This window comes from Sceloporus undulatus, chromosome 8 (genome assembly GCF_019175285.1).
Source record: "Sceloporus undulatus isolate JIND9_A2432 ecotype Alabama chromosome 8, SceUnd_v1.1, whole genome shotgun sequence".
Lineage (NCBI taxonomy): Eukaryota > Metazoa > Chordata > Lepidosauria > Squamata > Phrynosomatidae > Sceloporus > Sceloporus undulatus.
In genome coordinates this window covers 5,688,563-5,704,529 of record NC_056529.1, presented here as the reverse complement: position 1 = coordinate 5,704,529, position 15,967 = coordinate 5,688,563, and the positions used below count along the sequence as shown (strand labels likewise).

The 15,967-nt window shown below is 46.2% G+C and overlaps 1 long non-coding RNA gene and 1 pseudogene across 1 annotated transcript in view; both read right to left on the bottom strand.

The window, feature by feature from the left end:
• Nucleotides 1-14,111, bottom strand: part of LOC121937517 — a 168,645-nt gene extending 154,534 nt beyond the window's left edge. The window contains exon 1 of the long non-coding RNA XR_006105158.1: nt 14,058-14,111. This is a non-coding gene — a long non-coding RNA (uncharacterized LOC121937517). The remainder of the gene's footprint in view (nt 1-14,057) is intronic.
• Nucleotides 14,112-14,122: 11 nt separating this feature from the next.
• Nucleotides 14,123-15,255, bottom strand: LOC121914376 (annotated as a pseudogene).
• Nucleotides 15,256-15,967: the final 712 nt, after the last annotated feature.

The window sequence follows — 15,967 nt, the reverse complement described above, 5'->3', positions numbered from 1 at the left end:
ATTTAAATGATGCATGCATCCTAAGAATCCGGAAGCTGCACCAAAGCTGCACTCCAGTGCTTAGGAATGGAGTGTGGCTTTGGTGAGACCTCCGGACTCTTAGGACCCATGCATCATTTAAATAGCATACCTCCAAAGAGACCCAAAGCAGCTTTATTTTGGCAGTCTGTAACAGGCCAAAGACTCCTTGACCTGCCTTTGCTCCACAAGTCCTAGCACCTTCTTCCTATAGTCTATAGAGTCTTTTTCTCCCTCCGCAGCTTCCTAAGCCTGATCCAGGCAACCCCAGATCTGCCCCTGTCTCAGCCTCCTCCATGTCTTCAGAGTCTAAGGACCTTATTGCACACATTAGTTTCCCCATTATGGGAATGGGACTATTGGGGCTGTGAGCAACTGGGAAAAAACAGATTTTATCGCACCGCAAATCGTCCACAAAATGGCCCCATTCTGTTCCCCGACGCCAAGCCGTCCCCATTCAGTGCTGAGGAGCGTTAAATGTTTGGGTCGGAAGCAAAATGGCACCCCTCAGCACTGAATGAGGACGGATTGGCACCGGGGAATAGAATGGGGCCATTTTGTGGATGATTTGCTGTATGGTAAAATTCATTTTTTCCCGGTTGTGCGTGGCCCCAAGAGTCCCCTTCCCATTCCCATAATGGGGAAAATAATGTGTGCAATAAGGTTCTAAGGCCCAGGGCAGTCCATGCCAACCGCCCACATACAAAAATGGCCTTAAAATACTCAAAATTGCAGCAAAACGTGGTGGTTTTGCTCCCTCCACCCCAAAAATGTCAAAATGCAGGAAGGAAAAAGAGAGAGAAAACCTGAAAACATACTGTCCAATTTGGTATGGACAGTCCCAGTTAATCCTCTGCCATCCCCTTCTTCAGCTGCTTTTAAAATGTCCCAGTCTCCCTCCGCTTTGCTCACTTTGCTCACTTCTCCCCTGATCCTGATTTACTTCCATTGCTGCAAACTGCGTTCCAAGGGCAAATGTAGCTTGATCTCAGTCAAAGAAAGGGAGAGAAGAGGAGGGAGCCTTGCCCTTCCCAGTCGTCTCAGGAAAAAGCAAACCGCTGCACCATGTTCCAGTTTATGTGTTCTTCCTTAATACATAATAACTTTTGGCATCTCGACCATACTCTGTTGCAGCCTGGTCACATGTGTTCTGGTTTTCGTCGGTGAAACATTGGAGGTTATGTGAAAAATTGGCCAAAGCCAAAATAAGAAGCGACATCACATCGCTTCTTGTTCTGTTTTGGTGCAGAGATGTTGAAAGTGCAAAAGGGTGTAAGTGGCGTGAAAATTGGCCTGTTTCTTTTATGCAGTTGCCCACTCCTGGTATAGTACATCCTGAACAGGGTAAAAAGAGTGGCACTGAAATAATGTGGGTGGTTGTCGTCCTAGGGTTTTAACTAATAAAAGCCATCTAAAATGCCACAGAAATGTACTGAAGCTGTTGTTTGCTATGAAAAACTCATTTGTACCAAAAGGCCAACATTATCAGAATGAGAGAGACTGCATGGTGTAGTGCTTTGAGTGTTGACTCTGAAGACCAGGCTTCGATTCCCTGCTCAGCCATAGAAACCCATTGGGTGACCTTGGGCAAGTCACACACTCTCAGCCCCCAAAACCTTGTGACAGGGTCGCCTTAGTATCTATATGAGTGTATTTTAATGGCTTTGGAGTGCTGTATTTTAACTTTTGGTGTCCTGTGGTTTCATTTGTATTTTAACATGTACTCTGCTTTGAGCCTTGAGGAAAGGTGGGAAATAAATTATTATTGTTATTAATAATAATAATAATAATAATAATCATAGATTTTTAAATTTTAAATTCCATGGCATTGAATCCCATAGTAGAATCCCATAGCATTCTCAGAATTCCATGGCATGGAATCCCATAGTGTCCCAGAATTCCAGAGCATTCCAAACTAAACTATAACCTCCCAGAATTACATAGCCTTGAGTGGTGTCCAAACTGGATTATTTCTGCAGTGAGGATGCAGCCAGGAACCAAGAAGCTCCCATCGGCCTTGTGCCACCAGAATTTCTCTCTTGTCACTAAACACCTAAACAACAACAACAACAACAACAATAATAATAGGGCTCAGGGGTGCTGCGGATCTCTCTGAAGAGAGCAATGCAAACAAGATGCACGTCTGAAGGGAGATCCAAGGCGATAGAGGAGCAAAGCCTCCTTAGCCAGGCGCAGTTGCCTATAACTTTCTAAGACCCCTACCTAGCTAGGATCAGTCCCTCTTTTTGATTCCCCTTTCTGCCTTTGCAGAGTGACCCTCAACTCTTGCCAAAGTCCAGGAAAGAGAGGCAGCAGCTGGGCAAACAGAGGACCGTTCCAAGAAAGCAAGCACCGCAAGGATGAAGGGGAAAAGATTGGATGCCATTGGATCCCAGATTCCAAAATTGAAAAAGCCTAAGGCTGGACCACTCCGCACGCTTCCCTGAGAGTCAGCCCAAGAGGAGCTGTGCAAGATTCCTAAACCCGGCAAAGGGATCATGGCAGGAAGAGGATCGCTCCCAGTTTGCGCCCAGGGAATGAATGGGAGGGAGCTTATCCTCTCTCTCTCTCTCTCTCTCTCTCTCTCTCTCTCTCTCTAGCTATCTGTCTGAAACTGCTGTTTAATGTGGAGATAAGGGCAGCCTATGCGATGGGCCTGTAAGCAGGACGGATGTCCTTGGGAACTTAGGGGGAAGGAACAGCAGCTGGGAAAGGGCTTGCAGGCATCGGAAGGAAGGATGGAAGGGAGGAGAGAAGAGAAGAGGAAAAGGGAAAGGGAAAGAGAAGAAAGGAAGGGAAAGGGAAGGGGAAAGAAGGAAAGAAAGAAAAGAGAAGAGGAGGAAGGAAGGAGAGGAGAGAAGAAGGAAAGGAAGGGAAAGGGGAAAAGGAAAGGGAAAGGGAAAGGGAAGGAAGGAGAAGAGAAAAGGAAAGAAAAGGGAAAGGGAAGAAAGGAGAAGAGGAGGAAGGAAGGAACGAAGGAACGAAGGAAGGAAGGAAGGAAGGAGAAGAGAAGGAAAGGGAAAGCGAAGGAAGAAGAGGAGGAGGAAGGAAAGACGGAAGGAAGCAGGGACATAGCCGGGGGGGGGGGTTCTTGGGGTCCAGCCCCCCCCCTTCCTTAGAAAAATGATGGTGTGTGCTGCTGCCACCATCACCCCCAGCCCATTAAATGGTGGCATTTAGTCTGCCCCCCCTTCCTAAAATCCTAGCTACAGCCTTAGAAAGGAAGGAATAGGAAGGAAAGGGAAAGAAAGAGAAGAGAAGAGAAAGCTTTGTTCAAGAACCCATTTGTTTGCCTTCTTGGCTGTCCATGGCATCTTAAGTACAGTACTCTTGTCCAGCACCTTTCAAACGAGTTGATGTTCTTTCTGTCTGCTTCCTTCCTTCACTGTCCAGCTCTCCCATCCGTACATCAGTGGCATAGGTCCCTAGGGTCAGTGTCACCTGGTGCAGGAACTCATGGTGTCACCCTCCCATTGACCTCCTCCCATTTCACACTATACAGAATCCTTAGTCGTGTTTTTTTGCACTAATGTTGCTCGTGAATCGTAATTCCCACGTCCCACTGCCTGCAATGCTAACAGCTGTGACATAAACAACTAGCAAAATTAAAATTAGACCTTTAGATTGCAATATCATACACATAATCTAAATGTATTTACAAATACATAGTCAAGATTTGGTTAAAATATAATGTTTTTTTAAAAAAATTAAAAGAATATTTTTAAAAAAAATCAATTTTTTAAAATTCAATTTAAAATTTTGAAATTTGAAATTTAAAAAATTCCAGGGGGATCCTTTCTTCTTCTACTGACCTTTTCCTCACTCCCATCATCTCTGCAAGCATTTTAAGGAGATAAATGCCACAATGTTTCTGCCAAAATACAGGTGTTTGAGTGGTGTCACCCCCCTTTAGGTGCGCTCCGCACCCCTTGCACCCCCCAATGATGCTACATACATGGTAATTGGGAATACAATGGCCTGAACCATTGTGACTTTAGTGCTCAGTTGTATGTCTTTGCTCTTCAGTAGCTTTTCCAGTTCTTTCATAGCTGCCCTTCCTATTCCTAGTCTTCTTATTTCTTGACTGCAGTCTCTATTCTGGTCAGTGTTTGATCCTAGATATGGGACTTCTTTGACTGTTTCAATTTCCTCGTTGTCTAATTTGAATTTGTGCATTTCTTCTTTGGTCATTATTTTTGTTTTCTTTATGTACAGCATTAGGCCTGCCTTTGCACTTTCCTCCTTGGCCTTCCTTATTAACTGTTTCAATTCCTAAATGTCTTATGCTAGTATTACAGTGTCATCTGCATATCTTAGGTGGTTAGTGTTGCTTCTGCCTACCTTCACTCCTTCTTTTTATGATTCTAATTCTGCTTTTCTTATGTTTTACAACAACAATAATAACAATAACTTATTTATTTATTTATAGCCCACCCAATCATGAGGAATCGGCGGGTTTTCAGCATATACGTTAAACAAGTAAGGTGATAAGATGCAGTCTTGCCCATCGGGATGCACTGTTTCTTCAAATTCTGTTCTGATGTAGTTGACCAGGCCTTTGGTAGCAGATTGCTCTGGAACTTACTAAACCCATTAATATCCCATGTGGGAATGGAGAGAAAGTGGGTCATGTAGTTGCTGCCTTGGTTTACTGCATCCGATATGCATCCGATATGTGTTTGTGTGCATTTGTGTGTGTTTCTGTAACTGTCTGCCTGTAGTACTATAGTTTTAGAACTCTTCTAATAAGACCAATTGTCTGTTTACTCTATTTTATGTCTTGGGGTTTTAGATTTTACACCATTGGCAGGTTTTTATGTTGTTTCGATGGCTCCGTAAAGTGCCGTGCAAAACGTAACAGTGCTACATAAATATAAATGGCCTAATGGTTTAAGCATTGGATGAGGAACCTAGAGACCAGGGTTCGATTTCCAGCTCAGCCATGAAACCCATTGGGTGACCTTGGTCAAATCACACTCTCTCAGCCTCAAAGGATGGCAAGGGCAAACCCCATCAGAAGAAACCATGGTAGGTTCACCTTTGGATTGCCCTGAGTCTGTAACGACTTGAAGGCCCACAAGAAAAACCAAGGAGTCACTTTTATAGCCCGTCTTTCCTCCAAGAAGCTCAAGGTGAGACACAAAAACCTTGCGAGGTAGGTTCAGCTTAAACAGGGATTAAAACCTGGATCTCCCCAGGACAACAGATATCAGTGGCCCTTTCTGATGCATAGAGTGGCTGGAAATAGGGATAAATGATTTTTCCCCCCACTTTGGGCTTGAATAAGGATGCCTGGTCTTCAGAATCGCAATAATGGACACCCAAAATTCCTGGAAACGTAGACTTGACAATCAGGAAGGAGCCATTCACAAGTCGTCGCTCTACCAAAATACCCATTCCGGTTCACTTCTGTAAAATTAACACATGGTCCACATTCGTAAATGACATGATGCATATATTTCTGTCTTCATGGAGGGTGCATCCCTCCCGCCCCCAAATGTGAGATCCAAGGTTGTCTTGTTCAGTCTGTATAAAAGCAAATGCCTTCCAGCATTCAGACTGAGAACATCCCTTATAAGAAGGCAGAGCTGCCAGTCCTATAAGAGACAGACCTTTTTGGCCTTCAGATAAGAGGCCTCCCTTATAATAAGGAAAAGCTGGCAACTCTAAGATTGGGAGAAAATGTGCATGGGGTGTGTGTGTGTGTGAATCCAAATATTTGAACAAGTGGCAGAGTTCATCCCAGCTGGACATGACAATGAACCCTCAGTTTTTCCTTTCCAAAAGTGACCCAAAGCTCCCAGAGTGACCTAAAGTGTTCAAAAAAGCCACAGTAAAAAACCTGCTCTGAGTGCACCATTCTGTTCACCAGAACAAAACTAGCAAGAGATGGAAGCCTGACAGCTTCCTTGGATACTCTGATAAGCTTCACCTTGGGATAGCAGAGAGGGAAAAGCCAGTTAGCAAGAAAGACCCAAAAGCCAGGAATCCAGATCAAGTATTCTGTCTGCACTGCAAAACAGAGAGAGAGGAGAAGAGGAAGGAGACTGAGATCACCAAAGACTGATACAAGATGGAGGGGGAATAGGTAGGACAAGAGAATAGAAGGATGCTCCCTCAAAACCGAATGCTCAAATTATTATGGAAAGGGGAAGGCAGGTTCTGTTTCTTGGGAGAGGCCACCCAAAAAATGGATGTTAAATTATGTAAACTCTCTTCACTTAGGAGTAAATCACACTTTTCTCAGGGAAGGTAGGACCACCTCAGCCTGAAAGATTTGCTTTAACTTCTCCTGCAACATATATTTGTATCACACCTTTCCTTTCCAAAGGTGCATTGCATACAAAGGTAAATTATAGGAGCCTGCCCTGCATGATGCAATGAATACAGTTTTGGAAGGAGCAACAAGACCTGACAAACCAAGGCCTGAGATTAGAACAAGGCAAGCAAGGTCTTCAGCCTCCTAGGGCTGGATGGAGGGATCATTCCTTCAATGTTTGCAGGCATAGGTGCAGATGTGGCACTGGTCAATGCCAATATCGAAGCCTCTGAGAAGCCAAGTGAGCTGCAGTTGCAAAGGAGTAGCACAGCTTTAAAGAGCAGAATGAAGAGGTGAAATAATAGGAATCAAACTTAAGAAGAACAAGAGGGATGCCCTACCTCTGAGTCCCTTGAAGACATGCTCAGGCCCAAAGCTATGGCAAGTTCAAGAAGTTATTAAACAGTTTTAGCAAAATAATGTGGGTTATTCTAAGGATTGGGATTGGGAGAGGTATTTTGTGTGTGTGTGTGTGTGTGTGTGTGTGCACAATACCTCTCCCAACCAGATATACATATTTATTAGATATATAAAAAAAAATCTAATGCATCATCGGAGACTCCAAACTGTAGGTTACTGAGGTTATGCATTGGTCAAACTGCCTTACTTCTCCATGGATGTGCCTTGAACTTCAATGAGTCCAAGCAGAGCCATTCCAGCAAAGCAGTGTGAAAACTGTGTGTGTGAGAGAGAGAGATTTGCATGATCCTCTCTCTGAAACAGAAACCTTGCCTTCTCCCAGGATCCAAAAGCACAGCCTGCATGGTTTTGGGTTACACATCTCCAGATTGCTGCCCCTTTTACTCACAGGAACAGGAAAATAAAAGTCACCATCAACCCCTCTGTTTTAAATGACGCCGAAGATCCACAAACCAAGACAAAGGTTGTAGACTACCAATATGTTTCTGCCTATCTGACTCTTGATTGTTTGGAAGGGGAAAAGCAGCGATGGAAGGTGCTTCCCCTTGTCTTGTAAACCTGGTCTGGTGTTTTCACTTGAGTCAGAATACTCTTCTCAGTTTCTTCCATTCGCTCTGCTTTTTTCCCCTTTGCTTGCCCTCAGGTTAGAAATGAAATTATGAATGGAAAACAATCCCCATATTCATAAACCTCTGGAGTTTTTGTTTTTTTTAAAAAAAGATCCAACATAAGATCCAGGCATTGCAAATTTTAACAGAGATCTGGTTTAACACTTTGCAGGATGGAGGATTTAATACAAAGAGAGACTTCCCTGCCTTGGGCATATTTGGGGTGGGCAAAGGCCAAACAAGGATGCCATCAACCATCAGGGGTGCAACTTTGGGCAAAAAGTGCAAACATTTCAAGCAAAGGAAGGTGAGGAGGGAAGCCTTGCTTTCCTTATAGGAGCAGACAGTTTTTCTGATTGGCCCAGGCCAGGCAGTTTACTCACCGCTTACACATTAACCTGCTTGGAGAGAACTGCAGTGATGCAGCCTATAGAGTCTGCCTGGGCTATCAGAAGGTCAAGTGCTAAAGGACATGTGTGCATTTCAGGAGTAGAAGGAGGCTGGGGAGGGGGGGATGTTTGTTAAAGCAAATGGAGGCAGGGAGAGAGAAAGACGCTCGCTCCTGCACACCTCGGTGCATTCCCAGTGACTTAAATGCTCTACGGCTGGGATGATATGTTGCTGAATGCCTCTGGATTGGACTGCAACACCCATTAGCCAAAGCAGGGAGGAGGATGAGAGTTGCAGCCCAAAAACATCTGGGAGGCCACAGGTGCTTACCCTCCTCCCACCGCTTTCTTTACTCAAAAGACTGATAGGTTTAAGGAGAATTCAAAGACATAGCCATGTTAGCCTGTAGAATCAGTATGTAGAGAGATCTTGTAGCACTGCTGAGACCCACTGAAAGAAAGAAGTTGACAGACTGAGCTTTCCTAGACTTCAGTTCTACTTCCTTAAAACTACGAAAGCTCAGGCTGCAAATTTCTTTCTTTCAATGTGTCTCAAAGGTGCTATAATATCTCTCTGCATACAGGTTTAAGGAGGTTTTGCAAGGTCACCGGGTCCACGGCACTCACACACACCCAACTTTGACAGGCAGAGGCAGCCCCACAACTTTGCCTTTTGGAGTGCCACAACCTTTTCTTCTTTCCAAAGGTGTCTGATGACCTTTGCCCTCTTGCTGCGCATGAGTTTTAAGAGCAGCACCTTATAAAACTTTCATGGGCTGCTTGCAAATCAAATCCCAGACCATTGCTCTACTTTGTCCCACTTCTTATTTCTCTCCCCCCTCCAAAAAAAAAAATAAGTCCCCCTTCTTTGATTACAAAACAGGGCAACAAAGTATTCTCCGAAAAGTCACTCTCTCTTGCATGCTGTTTCAAAAAGTATCTTTCTCTCCTTCTCTTAAACTAAACTGGTGGAGGCCCAAATTCCTGGAAGTCAGGATTCAGCTTGTGCAAGAAGAAGCAAGTCTTCCCCAAAGTGAATCCTCTTTGCTCTCAGATCTTATTGCTGCAGCTTATGGGAAGATCACTGTGCCGATCAAGTTTGGGGAGGTTTTTGGAAAGGTCCCAACTGAGCAATGTACATAAAACAGAATACTTTTTATACAAATTTGTATACATAAAACAGAATACTTTTCAGATTTTCCACCCCTCCAGGTTGCCCTCCACACAGAAGCAGCCAGCATTTGTTGACCTGTTTGTAGGAGGTTGCCCTCCCCTCCTATTTAAGTCGACAGGAAAACACGTGGGCTAGCAAAATACATGCATGAAACAAATAATTTCCCCATGCCACCCCACAAATCACAGGTCCAAGGGGGAGAAAAAGAACCCATAGGCTATAATCTAACCCAGTGTCATGCTCATCTGGTGGAATTGTAAACACACACATATATATATGTTTTAAAGTGTGCCTTTTGCAAGCCACTTTTGAAACCAAAAAATCCCTCCAGCCTTTTGCAAAACACGGTTCCAACAAATTTAGGGACAACAGTTCCAACAAACCAGGGCAAAATATTTTCCTGCCCATCAAACTTGGGCAGATTTAGATTTCTGTTCTTTTGGGTCAGACCTTCATTTATTTCCCCCTTAACTGCTCCTAATGTCAACAAAGGGATATAGAGGCAAAATAAAACCAAAGGCCGTATCCACTCTTTCTGCACACTAGCATGCCCAGATCTGGTTCCTCGGCTTTAGGAAGACGATACCTTTATGCCATAAACCAACCCCCCCCCCCCCCCCCCCATTGTACACTTTTGTACTTTGTACACTTTGAGGTTTTACAGTGAAATTCTCATCTGGAACAATTACAGTAAAGGGATGGTGCCTAAAGCTTTCCAATATAATTACAAAACTAGCAAAGTGACTGAAAAAACACACCTTTATTATAAGAAAGGTAAGTAGTGTCATGGAGTAATTTCTACCTATATGGCATATCTTCCCATATACCTGCCAAATACTTGCTCCAGATGTACCTTCAAATATACCTGAGGTCCACCTTGGCCATAGTTAAGGTATACAAAGATCTCCCTGTCTCAACATACCCCAAAATACTATTGTCACCTTAAAAAAAAAGCTACAAACTAACAAAACGCAGTACGGAATCAAAAAATGCAGTTTATTATTATAGTAGATTACTCTTTTCTTTTTGATATAACCAGAGAGTTGGAGAAGGGGAGAAAGGAAAGAAAAGCACATGAGGAACTCCACACAGCGTTAGTTCGTAACTCAAAATATAAATCCATTTTGCACAGCAAAATATGTAAAGGGGAACCCAAAAAATAAACTAAAATAGAAATAACTGATAAGATTTTTTTTTAATATTTATTGCGGTAAGATTTTTTTTTTCTCTCTCTCTCTCTCTTCATTTCTTTTTTCAAAAGACAAGATTATCAGTCCCTGAAAATAAAAAAATTAAAAACCCTGCTGATTAATGCCTTTTAAAACTTGTATGAATTTGTGAAGTTACAGAAAATCCAGTTCTGCACCACAATACAACAGTAAAAAAAACACACCCCTGCATCATTTTTAAAAAACGGAGCAGTAATGCCATCTTTGCAACGGCGCAAAATGGGATTAGCACCCTAAAAACCAGGTTTCGTCACGGTTTCTGTTTTATGCTTCGGGTTATTATATATCTTATTAGTGCAATTCAGTCCCAGATATTCCAATTTCCATCTCCCCCCCCCTCCCCGCAAAGCAAAACAAAACCACCCCAATTCCCAACCGTACATTTCGAACACAAAATACTCCTCTTAATACAAACGGGAGGCTCCCCCTTTTAATACTTTGGTTTCCAAATACAGTCAGTGGCATAGCAAAGTCTACACATATCGAACTTATATTTAAGTTGCAAACACATGCTGGATTATCTACTTTAGAAAGAAAACCAGTCCCATTGTAAATTCCACCCTCTTTTTTAACATCGCAACAGTGAACAATTTAGTGCATCGTTTCTGTTTTTATAAAAAGGAAAACAAAACCCTATATTCTAGACAGACCTAACCCTTTCGAACTCATTGATAACATTCCTTTATCTGTAGCATACATTTGAACTGGGCTAACAGACAACCCAAAAGTTAGAATTAAATTATATACCAAGGAACCCATATCGCATTGCACATTCGACAACAACAAAATGCAAATAAAGGGGGGGGGAAATAAGGAAATGGGGGGCGATCATTCCAAAATAAACTTTTTTGACTGCTTTAAGCAACATCATCATCTTCAAATCCCATCAAGTGGAAGTATTATTATTATTAATATTAATATTTAAAGCATATGTTTTACAACTTCTTCCCATAGTTCTTTATGATTTTTTTTTTTTTGTGTGTGTGTGTCTTTTTTCTTTCTTTTTGGCCATGTTAATCGCAATCCGTTCTGGCCTTTTGTAGGTATGTGTTTTGTTTTTGTTTCTAATATATATATATGTATATAAAAAAGGTGAGGTGTTTCAATGCCTTACAAAGAAGTCTGAAGTTCAGAGCAACTCAAAGCAGTTGTTTCCAGAGCGGATGCAAACTCTTTGTTGCACTTTTTTTGCTTTCGGTTCAAAAAAGTGTCCACACAACACAACTTTGAAAAGGACGACGGTCATGCCATTACAGTCTCCAAAGTCCATATCCAAGCAAAAGGAAAATATATACGTATATTTATATATATATATATATATATATACACCATACATGTCCAGCATGCAGGGCTATTATCAATATAATGTCTCTTTTTTTGTCTTTTCTTTCTCCCCGTAGTCTTTTTTTTAAAAAAATTATTATTATTTCGAAACAACGACAAGAGTTCATTGACGCTAAGACGAAGTGGCAAGCAAAAATGATGGATGAGATGAGGATGGGAGTCTAAGGGCAGGCCCAAAGTTACACCGTGTGGCAACCTATGAGGCCATCATCGCTCAGAGCATGAAGACATGGGAACGTTGATGGAGGAGTCATTCAAGGTACGTTGATCTACGTTTTTGCACAACAACAGATGGAATTCAGCAAAGGATGACATCTTACTATATGCTTTTTATTCTTCTGTTATTATTTTTTCCCTCCCCAAGTTCAAAACTCCCAGGAAGAGCTGAGGATGGCCCCCAACAAGTAAAATTTTGGTTTGGTTTTTGGACACAGCGGACTCAAAATCTAAAGGATGGAGAGAGGGATGACACTTCATGAACTGAAGATCATCATCATCATCACCATCGTCATCATCGCAATGTGGATGGCAGGGTGCAAGAGCTGAGCAAAAATGGGACTTCCAAAATGAAAGTATATGCATATGTGTGTGTGTGTGTGTATATATATATATATAGACACACACACACAAGTGCACACCCATGGAGCAAAAAAAATAAAGGCCTGGTGTTTGGTGGGATGAAAAACCCAAAATATAGACAATAGACAGAAAAGGATAAATATGACTCTCATTAAAGTCCATTTAAATTGGACTGCAGAAATAACCCGGTTTGAAACTGCTTTAACTGCCCTGGCTCAATGCTATGCAGTTCTGGGAATTGTAGTGTGCCTGTCATCACAGAACCTCAGCTCCAAAACAAACTGCAGAAATAAGCCAGTTTGAGAACGATTCAACTGCCCTGGCTCAATGCAATGCAATTCTGGGAAAAAATACAATGCCTAGATCCCCTAGCATCGAGCCAGGGCAGTTCAAGCAGTGTCAAACAGAACCTCCCTGCAGTGGGGCACCTTAGAGTTGGGAGAGAGTCCCCCTCCCCTCCAAGGGTCAGGCGTCAACCTTTTCCTGCCATGCAAAGAACTCCCTCCAAAAGCCTCTCTGTTTCCAAAAAAAGGAGAGACTCCCCCCCCTATCCTGTGTGTGGTGTGTTGTGGTTGTGTGGTTGTGTGTGGAAGCCCCCCCCCCCAAGGAATTCTCTAGCATTGAGCCAGGGCAGTTCAAAGCAGTGTCAGACTGAATTACCCCTGCATGTGTGGATGCAGCCCTAGAGTGAAGGGTCATGCAGGCCAACTACCTTCCCTGCCATGCAGGAACTCCCATTCCAAAGTGGCCCAAAACCAAACAAAGGGGGAAACTCCCTTACAGTCCTCTTCGTGTGTCTGTGAAAAAAAAAAAAAACAGGCCCATTGTTTCCAAACCAGGGGGAGTCTCTGTCACACACCCCTGTGTGTGTTGTTGTTGTTGTGCATGATGAGAAAGGTTGTGTGGAAACCCCTCAGCTGACTCTTTCCAAGCCAGTGTTGTGTTGTGTTGTGTAATGGGGAGGGGATGGTGGAAGCCCCAGGACAGTTCAAAGCCACCTCAAACTGGACTATCCCGGCATGTGTAGGTGCAGCCCTGGTATGGATGCATCTCTCTCTCCTTCTCTCTCTCCCTCCGAGGGCCATGCAGCCCAACCACCTTTCCCTGACATGCAGGAACTCCCTCCCAAGTGTCCAGAAACAGAAAAGGAGTCGCTTTTTGGTGTTGTGCAGTTCCAAGCAGCCTCAGAGCAGTGTGGTGGGGACAGCCCAGGGTCCCCCTTCTCCTCCCCAAGAGCCATGCCGCCAACCACCTTTCCCCTCACCAGGCAGAACTCCCTCCCAAAGTGTCCAAAAACCAAAAAGAAGGAATCTCCCCCAACCACCACCACACTGTGTGTGTTTGTGTGTGTTGGCGTTATGTGCTGTGTTATGGGAAGGGAGGGGGATGGAAGCCCCAGGCAGTTCCAAGCAGCCTCAGACAGATGACCCTGCAATGTGTGGGCTCATCCCAGTGTGTGGATACAACCAAGAGTCATGCAGCCCAACCCCTTTTCTCCCGCCGTGCAGGAACTCCTCTCCAAAGTGTCCAAAAACCAAAAGAGGAGGAACTTCCCCCTGGGCTTGATCATGAGTTTGTGGTTAGAGGTGCGATGCTGGGGCATCCCTAAAGCTGGAAGGGTCCAAGGGTCAGCAGCCCTGCAACCTTTCCCCTTGCTGACCGGCAGGACTCCCTCTCCAAAGTGTCCAAAAACCAAAAGAGGAGAATCTTCCTCCTGGGGCTTGATCATGAGTTTGTGGGGCAGAGGTGCATGCTTTGGGCATCCCTAAGCTGGAAGGGTCCAAGGGTCATGCAGACCTGCCACCTTTCCCCTTGCGGCCGTGCAGGAACCCTCTCCAAAGGTTCCAAAAACCAAAAGGTGTCCCTAACCCATCCCAGCCCAAGTCCTGGGTGCGAGGCATCATGCGGTGATGCGGGGGCTGTGGAAGGAGGAGGCATGCCCCCATCATCATCTCCCACCCCCAAAGGGGGACTCACAGAAAAACTCGGGCGAGGAGGGGCTGTCGCTGCCGCTGGCGGGTCCGGATCCGCCGTTGGCTTGCTGCCACCGGTGTCTCGGAAGCGCTGGCCAGGATTGTCGTACTGTCCTTGTAGGCGTCTCGCTCGCGGAGCAGGCGGGCGATCTCCTGCTGAGGTGCTCGACTTGGGCCAGGAGCTGGTTCTCTCGGACCGAGCACGTGGCGCTGCTGGACCCGCTTGAAGCGGCAGGACGGGCATAGCCCCGGTTCTCAGGGTCCGCCGCTCTCTCAGCGGATCACCTCCTCCTTGCTCACCCCCCGCAGCTGCCGGTTCAGCTCCGGACCGACATGGTCACCAGCTGCTCGTCCGAGAAGCGGTCCTGAAGGGCAGCGAAGGCGGGTCCAAGCCCGGATAGCACTACTACTGCTAGAGGAGAGGAGGAAGACGACGAGGAGGAGGAAGAAGTGCTACTACTGCTGCTCCCCGGCGAGCGGGATGATGGTGGTGATGGTGGTGATGGAAGCCTGGATGGTGATGCTGATGCTGTTGTTGCGGCGTGTTGTTGAGCAGCCGCCGCAGCGATGACAGCGGAGACCACCCGCGGCAGCCGAGCCCATCTCTTCAGGGGGCATGGTGCCCATTTGGGGTTGCCCCTGGCATAGCCGTCGAAGGAGGCTCGGGATCCTCCCGAGCCGGCCGCGGCGGCCACCAGCACGCACAGGGGATGATGGGTGCTGTTGACAAGGCTTCCACAGCATCCCAGGGCTGAAGGCTAAACGCCTCGGGGTTAGTTGTTGTTGCTTGCTGCTGCTGCTGCTGCTGGGGATGATGGTGTTGCTGGTGCTGCTGCTGGGGATGATGGTGCTGGGGGTAGCCGGTCATCCAGTAGTAGTCTCCAGTGTGCCTTCTGGTCCTGGCCTCCGCTGGCCGTGCTGCCCCGCGACGGATCCGGGGCTGGGGGCCGAGAAGCTGGGCGAAGGGGGCACGGAGCTGCAGGGGTGCTCATCGGGGTGGAGAGAGGGAGCCGCCGCGATCAGGCGCCCGCACTGGCTGATCAGCCGCTCGGTTCTCGCCGGGCTCCTTCTTCACCTCGAACTTCATCAGATCGAAGTCGTTGACGTTACTCCATGGCCAAAGGGCTGGTGGGCAGCTCCGCCGGGGCCCCCAGGGACAGCTCGAGGGGCCCGAGCCCCCGCCGAGAGAGACGAGGGGCCATCCGCTTCCCGGCACCACGGCCCCCCCCAGCCCGCTCCTCGAAAAGAGGGCCCGAGGACCCAAGTTGACCACTTGGGCAGGGAGGGGGCAGCCCTAGGGTCCTTGGCTCCGATCCCCCTTCGGGTCTGGACAGCTTCAACACCCCCCTGAGGCTCAGATCCCCTTCGCTGGCTTTGGAAAGGTCCGATCCCCCACTTCAGTTTCTGGAAGCTTCCGGTGGTTCAAAATCTCCGCTGGAAATTCCGATCCTCTTGGGTTAGGAGAAGGTTGAGCCCTTGGGTTGCTGGGAAAGTTCCGATCCCCCTTGGCTTACTAAAAGTCTCAGGATCCCCTGGGTTGCTAGAAAGGTCCCGGTCCTCTTGGGTTACAGGGAATCTCAGGATCCCCTTGAGTTGCTGCAAAGGTCCAAATCCCCTCGGGTTGCTGGGAAGGTTCCGATCCAAAAGGATTGCTGGAAGTTCCGATCCTCTTGGGTTTGATGGAAAGTCCAAGGATCCCTTGGTTTCGGGGGGATTTGTCTCCTCCTCCTCCTTCTCCTCCTCTGCCCGGAGTGTCTGGGCTGCAGCCGGTGGGGCGGGAGCGATGCTGGCCTCGGCCCTCCTTTGGGCCTCTCTATTCCTGGGGCATCAGGCCGGCCGTCCCCTCGCTCTCTCCGTTTCCTTTCCTTTCTTGCTTCCTTCCTTCCCTTCTTCTCTTTTCTCTCTTCCTCTCTG